This window comes from Sus scrofa, chromosome 6, assembly GCF_000003025.6.
Source record: "Sus scrofa isolate TJ Tabasco breed Duroc chromosome 6, Sscrofa11.1, whole genome shotgun sequence".
Classification (NCBI taxonomy): Eukaryota; Metazoa; Chordata; class Mammalia; order Artiodactyla; family Suidae; genus Sus; species Sus scrofa.
The window spans coordinates 54,850,492-54,865,385 of NC_010448.4; positions in this window are offsets into that span (position 1 = coordinate 54,850,492).

The following is a 14,894-nucleotide window of genomic DNA, read 5'->3' on the forward strand; positions in this document are numbered from 1 at the left end:
TACGAGGCCTGGGCCTGAAGGGTGTCCTGGCGGAGACACCCAGGACACAGGGCTGGAGCACAGGGGCGCCCTGGCCTGGGGGCAGAGGATTAGTTGGCTGTTGTCAGACCCCAGACCAGTGGTGCTCAGAGCGGGGTCCAGCGCTGGACCACCCGCGTCTGCATTGTTTGAGACGCCGGATAACAGCAGCTTCCCAGTCCCCGTCCCAGGAGAGAGGTTGCAGTCTGGGGCCTGAGGGCCACTCTACAGATGAGTTTTGTTTGGCCTTTCCTGTGTTAGTGTTGTGGCATTTTATTTTCCTGATGAGCTAGTTGTAAAAATCAGGATGGTTTACACACACACACACACACACACCTCTGCAGTCTTGGCTTCTCCTGACACATCAGAAGATCTGGCAGCCCCGGGCCTGGCCTTCTGCCTCGCAGATGCCGGGCTGGAGCCGCCCCCTCCCTGGGGCGTGTGCTCTCTGGTTCGCCGCAGCCCCCACCGCTCCCTCATGACTCCCCCAGCCCAGGCAGAAGGCTGTTGTTGCCTTCGGCACGGGGCTTGCACTGTTGTTGGTCCCGGGGTGGCTTTCGGAGACAGTGAAATCTTTCTTGTACCCATGTCTCTACCAAAAGTGGCAAAACGAAAGCGAGAACGAGAGGGCCACGTGTTTCGAGAGAAATGGGAGCGAGCCTATTTCTTTGTGGAGGTGAAGAGCCTGCCCACGTGCTTAATATGCAAAAAAATCGTGTCTGTGTTGAAAGAGTACAACCTGCGGCGCCACTATGAATCCAAGCACAGTAAGAGCTTCGACCAGTACACGGAGCAGACGCGGGACGCCATCCTCAGTGAGCTGAAGAAGGGCCTCAAGTGCCAGTAGGGTGGCGCTGGCGCAGCCGGTGGTGCCCCAGAGGAGTCCCACCTCCCAACGGCGAGCCTGCGAGGAGCGGAGGCGCTGCGTCCCGCTCGCCCACGAACCACATCTGCCTGGACCTTCCCTCGCGTCCAGCAGGTGTTTGTGTCGCGCCGGGAGGTGAAGAGAAGCCCAGAGATCAACAGGCCCCGTGGCTTGAGGAGCCACATCCGTCGTGGCCTTTTCTGTCGCTGCCCACGAACTCTGACCGCCCAGTCGGCTTTATTTATTTGTGATGTGGAGACTCTCGACGTGACCGAAGAAGCCTGTGACGCAGTGCCCAGGGCAGGCCCGATACTGGCAGGTGACCGGCTTTCTGTGTGTGGAGAGAAACACGCAGCTTCGTGTAGGTTGGTCGGACCCCCTGAGCACAGCTCCTGGCCGTGGGGGGCAATCCGGCAGTCGGCGTCCCGGGGGACCCCTGGCAGGTGCCTGGGTCCCAGGCGGCATCACTGGCCAGAGCTCAAGCCAGGTTGCCTCCATCACCAGGCCTTGACCTGCGCTCAAGAGAGCCAGTGGACACACGATGCAACGGGCGAGACTCGCCTCTGGACCTTCACCACAGGCAGGCTGGTGATGAACTTGACCCTGCGTGTCCATAGCAGCCCAGTGACCTAGTCGTCCCAGGACGCGGAGCCCCTGTTTGAACTGCTGGCAGGCAGTCTACTCGGTTCGCTGCAGATGAGGCCGAAGCCACCCCTCCGTCCCCCCAGGAAGGTCGGTCAGAGACCCTCCTGGACACACTCTGCTCCGCGGGGCTGTTCACAAACAGCTGCTCGAATGTGTGGCCGTGCGCGCCCTGTCCCGGCAGAAACGGGGAGGCCTTGGGCGAGGAGTCTCCAGACCCCCTTCCCTTTGCCGCAGTTGGTTTCCGGAAACGAAGTCCTGGTCGGGACCACATGCACCCAGCTCGTGGGGTTCAAGACCGAACATCCCTCGAGGCGCTCTGCACTCAGACGTGATAGAAACGCACTGACACTGTCCCACTGGCCTCCCTCGGTGGACGTTGATCGTGTGACCACTGACCGTGAACAGCAGCTCCTGAGCAGGTGCCCCTGCTCTCCGGGAGCTGTCCTGACTCTCCGAGGTAGGATGCAGCCACGCTTGTGAACCGCCGTTTTCCGTTACCAAACCCAAGCAGATTAAATCCCGCTCCCGGCTTCAGGAGCCAAGGAGGAATTCTCAGCCGCCCATCCCAGCGTGCGCTCCAAGGCCCGAACCTCGACCTCTGGATGCAGCAGCAATGAGGTCCGCCTCCCGGCCTCACGTCCATGGAGCAGAAGAATGATGAAAGAGAAAAAAATTTTAGTAAGCAAATCTATTTTTCAATGTATTTTTTCAATTTTGGATTTGAAGTATAAACGCCAGTATCACACATGTTTGTATTATGTTCCGTGCATTCACCAGAGTTGAGTAAAAATTCCATTTGATTATATTTCTGGCCGTCGCCTTTTCTTATACCTGGCGAGTTCACTCATTTATGTGGCCCACCTGGCCCCTGCAGGCATTTGAGTTTACGACCCCTGCCCCAGAACTGTCTGAAACTGTCCAGCCATCCAAGCGGATCCATCCAGGGGAGGGAGGGAGGCCGGGCATCGGCATTTCGAACGAGCTCCCTCGGCGGCTCTGATGCAGATGAGAGATGGAGCGGGAAACGCCGGTGGCGGTCGAAGGGGGGAACTGGGGGCTGGTGCCCAGGCAGCGCGCGGAGCAGGGGTCTTTGAAAGCTCAGGTGGCTCCAGGGACCAGGCAGGTGATGGAAATGTGTGACCAGGACGGGTGTAAGACGACGGGGATTCATGGGGACTGTGGCGAACTTGGGCAGCGCTCGCCCCGCCGAACGGCATTCAAATTAAAACCCCCAAACCACTAAGGACCAAACACAATCCACTTGTGGGTCTCTGGAGGCCGCCGGGCCACCGTTTTGCGACCTCTGGAAGAAGACCACCGGAGGCCACGGCCAGAGGCCGGAGAAGGAGCCACGCGTGAGGGTTGGGTGGGGGCCAGAAGACAGGAGGAGCACCCAGTGTGTTCTGGAAGCCGAGTGTTGATGAGGAGCCCGAGCAACTGTGTCCAAAGCCGCTCAGAGGGAAGAAGATGAACGGGGAGCAGCCCGTGCCATTCCTGCCAGGGCGGACATCGCCCTGCGGGGGCACCCAGAACAGACTGATCCGAAAGAAATATTTCCCATCGCTGGTTTGGCTGTTGCAGGCCAGTGAGGCCCTCTGGCCCTGGGCACCCTATGCGATGAACCAGGGGGACTGTCACGGTCTCATCACGGGTGCACGTTATCCACAGGGGGAGACAGAAGAAAGCCCGAGGTTACAGCCGTGCCCAGAGAGAGACGAGGTCTAGACGCAGAACTCACCTGCCCCTGTGTAGACAGCGGCCATGAGCCCTTAGTGCCCCTGAGAACCAGCCAGCACCAATAGAGCAGATGCTTTGGGAAAGCTTTTCTCTGAGCTCAAGGTGCTGTTTGAGCTGCCAAAGTGTAGGAGAAACAGCCGACACCTTAGAACATCAGGATCTAGACTCCAACGCCAACCACTGAGCTCTGGAGCCTTGGGCGGGTCTGTGTGCCTCTCTGAGCCTCAGTGTCCCCACGTGTCAGCAACTTCCCTGTAGCTTTCAGTACCTGGCGGGCTCGGCACAGCCCTGCCCGCTGGAGAATTACTACAAGCCGTGGCTGTTATCACTGACCACAGCGCGCTCTTAGAAGGCGGAACTGCTGCTAACAATGCAGGCCAGCTTGTCAGAATCACCAGAGCATCCGGGAAGATTGTAATCGGGTGACTGACGGGTTAGGAACATTTCACTTTTGTCCAGGTTGGTTTCGGGGCTGCGCATCTAGAGCTGGAAGCCAGACGGGTCAACTGGTGAGAATTCTTCCAAAGGAGCAGGTCTGGCAAAAGTGAGAGAACATAATTTAAAAAAAAATGCGAGGAGTTCCCATCATGGTGCAGTGGTTAATGAATCCGACTAGGAACCACGAGGTTGCGGGTTCGGTCCCTGCCCTTGCTCAGTGGGTTAACGATCTGGCGTTGCCGTGAGCTGTGGTGAAGGTTGCAGACATGGCTCGGATCCCTTGTTGCTGTGGCTCTGGCATAGGCCGGCAGCTGCAGCTCCGATTAGACCCCTAGCCTGGGAACCTCCACATGCCACGGGAGGCAGACCTAGGAAACGCAAAAAGACAAAAAAAAAAAAAAAAAGTGTATTCTTTGTAAGGGACATGAATATGTATTTTCCCCACCATCTTGGGTTTTTAAAAAATTAACCTTGGAGTTCCCGTCGTGGCGCAGTGGTTAACGAATCCAACTAGGAACCATGAGGTTGCGGGTTCGGTCCCTGCCCTTGCTCAGTGGGTTAAGGATCCGGCGTTGCCGTGAGCTGTGGTGTAGGTAGCAGACGCGGCTCGGATCCCGCGTTGCTGTGGCTCTGGCGTAGGCTGGTGGCTACAGCTCCGATTCAACCCCTAGCCTGGGAACCTCCATATGCCGCGGGAGCGGCCCAAGAAATAGCAACAACAGCAACAACAACAACAACAGACAAAAAAGACACAAGACAAAAAAAAAAAAAAAAATTAACCTTAAGAGAAGTTCCGTTCGTGACTCAATGGTTAACAAATCTGACTAGGAACCATGAGGTTACGGGGTCCATCCCTGGCCTTGCTCAGTGGGTTAAGGATCCGGAGTTGCCATGAGCTGGGGTGTAGGTGGCAGACTCGGCTCGGATCTGGCATTGCCGTGGCTGTGGCATAGGCTGGCAGCTACAGCTCGGATTAGACCCCTAGCCTGGGAACCTCCATATGCCGTGAGAGCAGCCCAAGAAAAGGCAAGAAGACCCCCCCAAAAAAAAAATTAAGACTATATTAAGATACAGAAGTCCCATTGTGGCTTAGCAGAAACGAATCTGACTCCGATCCATGAGGATAAAGCTTCGATCCCTGGCCTCAGGGGGTTAAGGATCCAGTGTTGCCGTGAGCTGGGGTGTAGGTTGCAGACGCAGCTTGGATCTGATGTTGCTGTGACTGTGGTGTAGGCCGGCAGCTGTAGCTTCTATTTGACCCCTAGCCTGGGAACCTCCCTATGCCGAGGGTGTGGCCCTAAAAGGCAAAAAAAAAAAAAGAAAAAATTAAGGTGCACACATGGTATTAGTTTCATCAAGCTGGAAAACCACTGAAGTGTGTAGAATATAAAGTGAAGTATCCTTTCCTTCTCATTCTCCCCTCTCACTCCAAACAAGCCACCATCCTCCCCAGGGACAGGTACACCAGTTTGGTGTCCGGGTTTGCAGGCCTAGAGTTGTAGATGCATTTATAGTTTCTTAAATATTTTATGTAAATGGGGCAATTCCCATATGTTCTTTATCTTGCCTTTTTTTTTTTTCATTTGTGTCATGGCCACTTGTCTACATCCTTCATTACATGTAGCTCTATGTCCTGTTAGTAGATGGTTGCTTTCCCTAGTCCATTACCTGGACATATTCCAATCCCACAGACCATCCAGTCTGCATAAGCCATGTGTGGATGTGTAACAAACTCCACCACTCAGTGGCTTAAAACAAGCATTTTATTGTGTTGCAGTTGCGTTGGATCAGGAATCCAGGCCCAGCTTAGCTCATGCCTCTGGCTCAAGGTCTCTGGAAGTTGCAGACAAGTGGGCTGGGGCTGTGGTCTCATCTGAAGGCTCAGCCGGGGGAGGGCCACTTCCAAGCTCACTCACATGCCCGTAGATGGGATCAGCCTGGACACAGAGCCTCAGTTCCTTGCTTGCTCTTGGCTAGAGGTCTCCCTTGGTCTCTCACCTCTCGGCCTCTTTGTAGGGCATGCAAGATGGAACCCACAGTCTTTGTAACCCATTGGTGGAAATAATAGCCTGTTGCTTTTGCTGTATTCTGTTCATTATAACATTTGTGAGGTCCAGCCCACACTGAGGCTGAGAGGATAATCCAAGGATTGTAATACAAGGCATTGGCGGTCATGTGGGCCATCTTTGAGGCTGCCTGCCACACTCGGCCTGACAGTTGGGTACCTGTGTGGTTTTCCACTAGCATCAAAAATGCCACAGAGGATGAGCCTCTATGTATGTGTCTATATATATCTTTTTCTCCTCTCTTGTGTAGGCACACCTCTGTGATACATTCTCAGCTACCAAATCTCAAAACTGAGGAGTATGCCAGTTTTGTTTTTATTTACTTGACTTTTAAAAATTGAACTTCTGTTTTGCATAGTAAAGCCTTCCTATGGGTCACCTTTAAGAGGCTCCAAAATCAACCCGATGCACACTCTCCCAGCCCCTTCCAGAGATTGCTGACTAATTTCTTGTGTGTCCTTTCAGAGACCTGGACGAGCAGGTAGAAGCAAACAGATAGATATATTCATCTTCTGGTTTTTCTCTCCAGTGGCAGCTGGCTTTCTATTTTTATAAACAGCTTTATTGAGGTATGATTGAGTTTGGATATATGTATACACTCATGAAAGCATCACTACAATCAAGATAGTAAGCATCCATCACCTCCAAGAGTTTCCTTGTATGCCTTTGGTTTTATGTGTTTTTGTGTGTATGTGTGTGGTAAGAACACCTAACATGAGATTTATTCTCTTAAATTTAAGTCCACGGTAGGGTCTTCATAATTATGGAATTATAGGCACTATTTTGTACTGAAAATCTTTGGAACTTAGCCACTTTATTCTTTAGACTACTCCCCCCCCCCTTTTTAGGGCTGCACCCACAGCATATGGAGGTTCCCAGGCTAGGGGTCAGATTGGAGCTCCAGCTGCCGGCCTACACCACTGCAACACCAGATCTGAGCTGCGCCTGTGACCTACACCACAGCTCATGGCAACACCGAATCCTTAACCCACTAAGCGAGGCCAGGGATCAAACCTGCAACCTCATGGTTCCTAGTCAGATTCGTCTCCGCTGCACCGCAGCGGGAACTCCCTAGATTAATTTTTTCATCTGACAATGTATCTTAGAGGTTATGTCAGGGCAAAAAAAAAAAAAAAAGCCCCTGTCCTTTTTCATGGCTGCATAGTATTCCCCCACCAATTGCCATGATATGCTCAATCAGTCCCCCTATTGTTGGCCATGTAGAATGTTTCTGATATTTGGGGGTGCCCATTGTAAACTGTGACAGAACTACTGAGGTGCCCTGTCCAAAAAATACCTGGAATATGCATGTTGGGGGGTAGGTGGCTGAAAAGCAGATGTGACAGGTGCTGCAGTGACTTGAATGGGAGAGTCCCAGCCCCCAGTTGATGGGCCTCAGGCAGGAGGGAGAAAATTGAGTGTCCACTCCTAATGCCCCTCATTTTCTCCACCACCTTGGGGCCAAGGGCTTCTGCTGAGATTAAGAACAAACCTGGTCTTGCAACCTTTCTCAGCCTCTCCTTGGTCTTTGACTTCAGGTTCTTGCCTCATGGCTCTTGGTTTTCCTATCTGTAGAATGAAGTGATAAGATTGTCAGTCTCATGGCCTAGTGTGTAAGGATTCAGTGAGCTCAGACAGGAAGTACTTAGCAGTATCTAAGAAATACTACTATTGCTTTTCCAATAATTTTTTTTTTTAAGGGCTGCACCTGTGGTATATGGAGGCTCCCAGGCTAGGGGTTGAATAGGAGCTGCAGCTGCCAGCCTACCCCACAGCCACAGCAACAAAGGGTCCAAACTGAGTCTGTGACCTACACCACAGCTCACAGCAACACCAGATCCTTAACTGACCAGGGATCGAACCGGCATCCTCATGGATACTAGTTGTGCCCGTTACCACTGAGCCACAATGGGAACTCCTGATAGTCAAAGAACTTTATCCAATACCAAGCAGGAAGCAGAAGCAGGGACCCAGTTGATGTTGGAGATCATGAATCTGCAGCTCATTTGTTTGGAAAATATTTTTTGCTTTCCTGATAAGGGTTAGGATTGTGGCAGTGAAAATGTGGAGGTGTGGTCTCTGCCCTCTAGGAGTGACAGGAAGAAGCCAGGGAGCTCATCTTGCAGACCTGTTCTCATTTCTGTAAGTTGAGGCTCTCGTGAGCCCACGTTGAAGGACCCTTGTGAGAATTAAATGAAAATTCAGTTTCCTGCTTAGTGAATAGTACATGCTGTTATGGGTCATCCTTCCATAGGTAGAGCTAGAGACAAGGGCACACTAGGTAGAGGGGACCCAGTAAACAAAGGCCGGGAGACTACAGGCTGCAGAGCACGTGTGCGTAGACAAATAGGATTAAAGAGCCTTGTCCCCGTGCATGTGTGTGGCGTCAGCTCAGGCTATGGTAACAAAGCTTAGCAAGGCTTAGCAAAGGTTTCCCGCCCTGCAGTCTGGCGTAGGTCAGGCTATTCCCCCGGTGGCTCTTCTCCAACAGCGACTCAGAGGTCCTGCTGCCTCCATTTCTGGATCCTTAGTCTCCAGCCCTGGAAATTTGGGCAAATGGAGCACGCGCGCACACCGGCTCTCAGCTGCCTGGGATGGCAGTGACGCTAGTGACGTCATGACGCGCAAGCTTACACTCCCGCCCGTGAGAACTCCTGCCAACGTGCTGCAGGAGAAGCTGGGGCAGGTGGTTTCCTGGTGCGCCCCCGAAGGGGAAACGGGGTGGTTGGTGAGCCCATCACATCACGTCTCTCGAGGTGTGGAGGGTGTTCTAGGGGCTTGCAGACTTAGAGAGCTGTGTTCTTGGTATAGAGCAGCGGATACGCTAGACGTGGTTTTAGACCTTATGAAGCTCCCAGTCTAATGTGGAGCCACAAGTAATTACAATCACGACAAGAAAGTCGAAGGAAGCATATATAGAGCTTGAAGAGTGTGTGTTTTTTCTTGGGCCGCTCCCGCAGCATGTGGAGGTTCCCAGGCTAGGGGTCGAATCAGAGCTGTAGCCGCTGGCCTACACCAGAGCTGCAGCAACGCGGGATCCGAGCCGCATCTGCAACCTGCAGCACAGCTTATGGCAACGCGGAATCCTTAACCGACTGAGCGAGGCCAGGGATCGAACCCACAACCTCATGGTTCCTAGTCGGGTTTGTTAACCACTGAGCCACGGTGGGAACCCCGAGGTAGACTTTTTTTAAAGAACAGTATTTTGTAATTACAAACAAACAAAAACACCTTCAAGACAGATCTCCGCACTCCCCCCACTTCCTAGTACATAAAGCGTTATCTGTCCATGTTGTCTTTGTGTCCTTGTCCATGTCACATACACATCTATATGTACTCCCAGATTGCCCTTTTAGTCAATGGAATCAAATTGGTTAAACACGTGGTTAAACACGATTATTTGAAAAGGACACTTCTATTATCAGGATAGGCTGGCTTGTGCTACAGTCACAAACAACCCTCAAATTGCCAGTGGCTTGAAATAGCCAAGATGGAGATTCTCACTCATACTACATGGAGGGTCAACTTGCAGCCCATGCCGGGAAATCTCGAATATGGCCAGACAGCATGGGAAAGGGATAGAGAGCTCTGGTCTCGCACAGTAATTAAATACTTCAGACCGAATTCACTTATGTCACTCTGCCCATATCTCATTGGTCAGAATTAATCACATGACCCCACTCCACAGTAACTGGTCAGGAAGCCCGATGCTTTGGACCGCTGGGCCAATGGGGAGGTAGAAAAATATGGCAGATAGCACCAATGGTCTTTTCACCACGAACACTTTAGAAACATACTCATCTCTTCTGTCTAGAGAGAACCAAGACCTTTTCCTTAAGCACCAGTCTCCCAGTTACCCTACAGCATCGTATGCTTGACCTAACTGCAACCGCAAACCACAGGGTATCATTTGTCATTTCCAATTCTTTTTAAAACGTGACTTGAAAAAAAAAATACTACATGGAGTGGTTAACAGATCCAACTAGAAACCATGAGGTTGCGGGTTCGATCCCTGGCCTTGCTCAGTGGGTTAAGGATCCGTCGTTGCCGTGAGCTGTGGTGTAGGTCGCAGACGCGGCTCGGATCCCGCATTGCTGTGGCTCTGGTGTAGGCTGGCAGCTACAGCTCCGATTACACCCCTAGCCTGGGAACCTCCCTATGCCACGGGAGTGGCCCAAGAAATGGCAAAAAGACAAAAAAAAAAAAAAAAAAAAAAAAAAACTACTACTAAAACGTGACTTGAGAACCTAAAGACACTTATGAAACAAACTGAGAGCTGGACCTTCTCTAGGTTTTTATGAGCTTTCCCATTTCATCATTCACAGTCGCTTTGCCTGTGACTGATTTGGCACCATTTTTTTTTTTTTTTTAAAGCAGCTCACTTTTATTCTTTCCGATGCAGGCAACCTGGTTTGCATACAGACAGCTCTTACATGACTAAATTTCATTATTTTGATGGGGTTAAGTCATTAATTTAAGCATAACTGGCATAAACAGGTTCAGTTTTGCTAACACACAGCTACCCCTCAGGAAGCTATAGCCTAACCGATGGGAGCAGAATTGCTTTGTTATAATAGTAGCCTGCTAGGCTGGGCAGGGTTTACATACAAAATGAAGAGTGCCTTTCAAACTGGAAAATTGGATAGGCAAGATGGTTTCATAGAGCTGCACGGCAGTCTTACTAATGCAATTTCTCCCTGTGTTTTCATTCCACTTTCTGACATGTTGCCATTTTGCTCATGCTGGAGTGTGTCCTGGCACACCTTTCTCCATGCTTATCCAGTCCTGTGTTCTGATGGGATCTGAAGAACGGGAGGGCCTCCACTAGGTGGGGAACAGAAAGGACATAGAGATCGGTCTGGAAACAGCAGCAGGGGTCCCATCATGTGGGGCCTTGGGGGAAGAGTCCGAATTTAATTCTAAGGGTATTGGGAAGTCACTGAAGTGTTTTGATGGGTGGGATGAACATCAAAGTGGCTGTTATCCAGTCAAGGGATGATGATGGCTTGGACCATCAAGATGGGTGAGAAATGAGGATCTAGGGAGCTGAAGCAGGAGGAGGCTGCTGTCCCTTTCTCCTTCCTGCTGCCAGGAGTGGGGTGACCTGACACCGTCAGGCCTCTGGAGGTGACTGCTGCTATTTAACAGGCAGGCTGGGTCCAGTGAGTGCTGACTTCCTATTTGGCCGCAATCCAGGCCAGATTTGGGGCTCAGGACAGGACTCCCGTCAGCCCTGCGAAGCTCTGGGCAGGTGGTTTGGTGGGTTAGGCAAGCAAGGATGAGAAGTATGACCTGGCGTGGGACTTGTCCGATTTCACTGGCCTCTCTTCTGTCTCGTTGCTGGTTGCCCCTCATAGATCTGACTTCTCTTTAAAGGGATGGAGTGTCCCACTCTCTGTCTGCACCCATGCTCTTCATGATCTTATTCATTCTCATCAGTTCAGATGCCAAAGACTCCTGCAGTTGTATCTCCATCTCCACACTCCCCTATCTGCATTGTTTAGTCAGTACTACCACCTGGAGGAGTTCCCGTCGTGGCTCAGCAGAAACGAATCTGACTAGTATCCATGAGGACACAGGGGCGATCCCTGGCCTTGTTCATTGGGTTAAGGATCCAGCATTACCATGAGCTGTGGTGTAGGTCACAGACTCAGCTTGGATCCTGTGTTGCTGTGGCCGTGGTAGAGGCCAGCAGCTTCAGCTCTGATTTGACCCCTAGCCTGGGAACCTCCATATGCCACGAGTGTGGCCCTAAAAAGCAAAAGCAAAAAAAAAAAAAACAAAAAAAACCCAAAAAGTACCCCATGAAAACAGAAGTAGGGATTTCCATCTCTCCCCACTCCCAAGCTGCTCTTCCCATGTCAGGTCCCTTTCATGAGGTGACACTTCTGTACAAGCAAAAACCTTGATACCACTTCACCTTCTCTTTCACTTTCTACCCAAGTCCTTTAGGCTCCAGCTTGAAAATAAATTATGCAAGTGACCCCTTCCACTGTGGCCACCTGCCTGCGATCCAGCCCATCTCTGCCTCTCACCTGGACTCCTGCCAGAGTCTCCTCGCTGCCCTCCTGCTCCCACTATCCCCTATGATCGTATTTTTAGTGTAGCAGCCAGAGGGATCCTTACAGAAAGATTTAAATATTTTTTAAAATTTTTAATTTTTTTTCCATTTTTTATTATTACTCAAATGAATTTATCACATCTGTAGTTGTGTAATGATCATAACAATCTGATTTCACAGGATTTCCATCCCACAGCCCAGGCACATTCCTCCATCCCCCAAACTGTCTCCTCCGGAGACCATAAGTTTTTCAATGTCTGTGAGTCAGCATCTATTCTGCAAAGAAGTTCCGTCTGTCCTTTTTTCAGATTCCACATGTCAGTGAAAGCATTTGATGACGGTGTCTCATTGTATGGCTGACTTCACTTAGCATGATAGTTTCTAGGTCCATCCATACTGCAAAAAATGCCGGTATTTCATTCTTTTTAATGGCTGAGTAATATTCCACTGTGTATATATGTACCACATCTTCTTGATCCACTTCTCTGTCGATGGACATTTAGGTTGTGTCCATGTCTTGGCTATTGTAAATAGTGCTGCAATGAACATTGGAGTACATGTGTCTTTGCGAGTCGTGGTTTTCTCTGGGTAGATGCCCAGGAGTGGGATTGCTGGATCCCATGGTAGTTCTATGTTTAGTTTTCTGAGGAATCTCCATATTGCTTTCCACAGTGGTTGCACCAATTTACAATCCCACCAACAGTGTACGAGGGTTCCTTTTTCTCCACACCCTCTCCAGCACTTATTGTTTGTAGACTTTTGGATGATGGCCATTCTGGCTGGTGGAAGGTGGTACCTCACTGTGGTTTTGATTTGCATTTCTCTAATAATGAGTGATGTTGAACATCTTTTCATGTGTTTCTCGGCCATCTGTATGTCTTTTTTGGAGAACTGTTTAGATCTTCCGCCCATTTTTGGATGGGGTTGTTTGTTTTTTTGGTATGGAGCTGCAGAAGGTGTTTATAAATTTTGGAGATGAATCCCTTGTCCGTCGATTCATTTGCAAAGATTTTCTCCCATTCTGTGGGTTGTCTTTTTGTGTTGTTTAGGGTTTCCTTTGCTGTGCAGAAACTTTGAAGTTTGATTAGATCCCATTTGTTTATTTTTCTTTTTATTGTCAATACTCTGATAGGTGGATCTGAGAAGGAGATTTAAATATTTAAAAAATTATTTTCTGGTAGGTGAACTTTGCATGTGGGAAGAATCCCAAACCGTCTAAAGGAATAAACTGACTCTGCTTTCCACCCGTGGGACCCCTTTCCCCCACTTCTGCTGCTGCCTTCTGTCCTCAGAGGTGACTCTGGGTGCAGCTTCTTCTGTAGAGTTGTAGAGACATTGTATGCATGATGCTATGCCTTCTGTGAATGATTTGTTTAAAATGTAAATGGGACTGTGCCACTTCTTTGCCAAAAACCTTTTGGTGGTTCCCAAGCAAGGTGAGACTAAAGTCCAAATACCACCCCAAGGCACCTGGCCACTCTCCACACTTCCACAGCGCTGCTCTACCCTTACTCTGCTCCAGCCACGCTGGCCTCCCTCTTCTGCCACTCTCAAGATTTGTGCCCCTCATTTTAGCACACTCTTCCAGCCCAAGTGGAATTGCAGGCTGCCTAATGGTCACTTTCCTGACTTCTCATGGTCACCACCCCACTCTCCTGTGTGTTTGTTCTCTTTATACCACTTAACCACAAACTGCGATTACTTTTTTACAATGGACCTGGTTTGTTTTGGTCATCACAGTATACTCGTTGCCCAGCATAGAAGTGGAAACGGTGCTACTAATGGTTTTAAAAGGAGAAAAAGAAAAATTACCATTTTAGGTCATTACTGTACCAAATACCTTTCCTAATATTTTATTTTATTTTGGTCTTTTTTTTTTTTTTTTCTCTCTTTTTAGGGCCGCACCCGCGGAATATGTAAGTTTATAGGCTAGGGGTCTCATCGAAGCTGTAGCCACAGCAACTCAGGATCCGAGCCGCGTCTGCGATCACAGCTCACGGCATCGCCGGATCCTTAACCCCCCGAGCGAGGCCAGGGATCAAACCCCCATTCCTCATGGATGCTAGTCGGGTTCGCTGACCGCTGAGCCATAAGGGGAACTCCCCTAATATTTTCTTTCTTTTTTTTTTTTTTTTTGTCTTTTTGTCTTTTTTGTTGTTGTTGTTGCTATTTCTTGGGCCGCTTCCGCGGCATATGGAGGTTCCCAGGCTAGGGGTTGAATTGGAGCTGTAGCCACCGGCCTACGCCAGAGCCACAGCAACGCGGGATCCGAGCCGCGTCTGCAACCTACACCACAGCTCACGGCAACGCCGGATTCTTAACCCACTGAGCAAGGGCAGGGACCAAACCCGCAACCTCATGGTTCCTAGTCGGATTCGTTAACCACTGCGCCACGACGGGAACTCCCTATTTTCTTAATTCATTTGTTCCTCATAACCGTTTGGGGTTAACTATTACCCACGTTTAAGAAACAGGGAAATTGAAACAAATCTTACACAACTTCTAGTAAGTGAATACGCAGTCGTTAAATTCTTGAGTGAATGAGAGAATCAATGAATGAATGGTTAGTTATTACCCACATTTAAGAAACAGGGAAATTGAAACAAGAAATCTTACACAACTTCTAGTAAGTGAATACACAGTCGTTTAATTCTTGAGTGAATGAGCGAATCAATGAATGGCCCTGAAAGGCGGGTGGCAAGAAGCCGGAGGAGGTGCGGAGGGAGGCGTGTGGAGCCTAAGGCGCGGGGGCCAGTTGGCACGCAGATATCACTGGCAGTGTCTCCCAGGGACCTCTGGCTCCGCCCATACCGCGCGGGGATCGCTGGGAGTTGTGGTCCCTGGCCCACCTAGCCACGTCACAGCCTTCAAGTCCTCGCCTTAGGCCTGGTACGATCCGTATCCCCAAACTTCTACGTAGGTTCCGTTGCCCCCAGGTCTGTTACTCCTTCCTCCCCCTTTTCCTGATGTGTCTTGATATAGTCTCCCGGCTCCGAGGGTCTGGGACTCAGGGTACGGTCTCCCGGTATGTCACCCCCCATCCCGATCTTGGTATCGTCCTCTA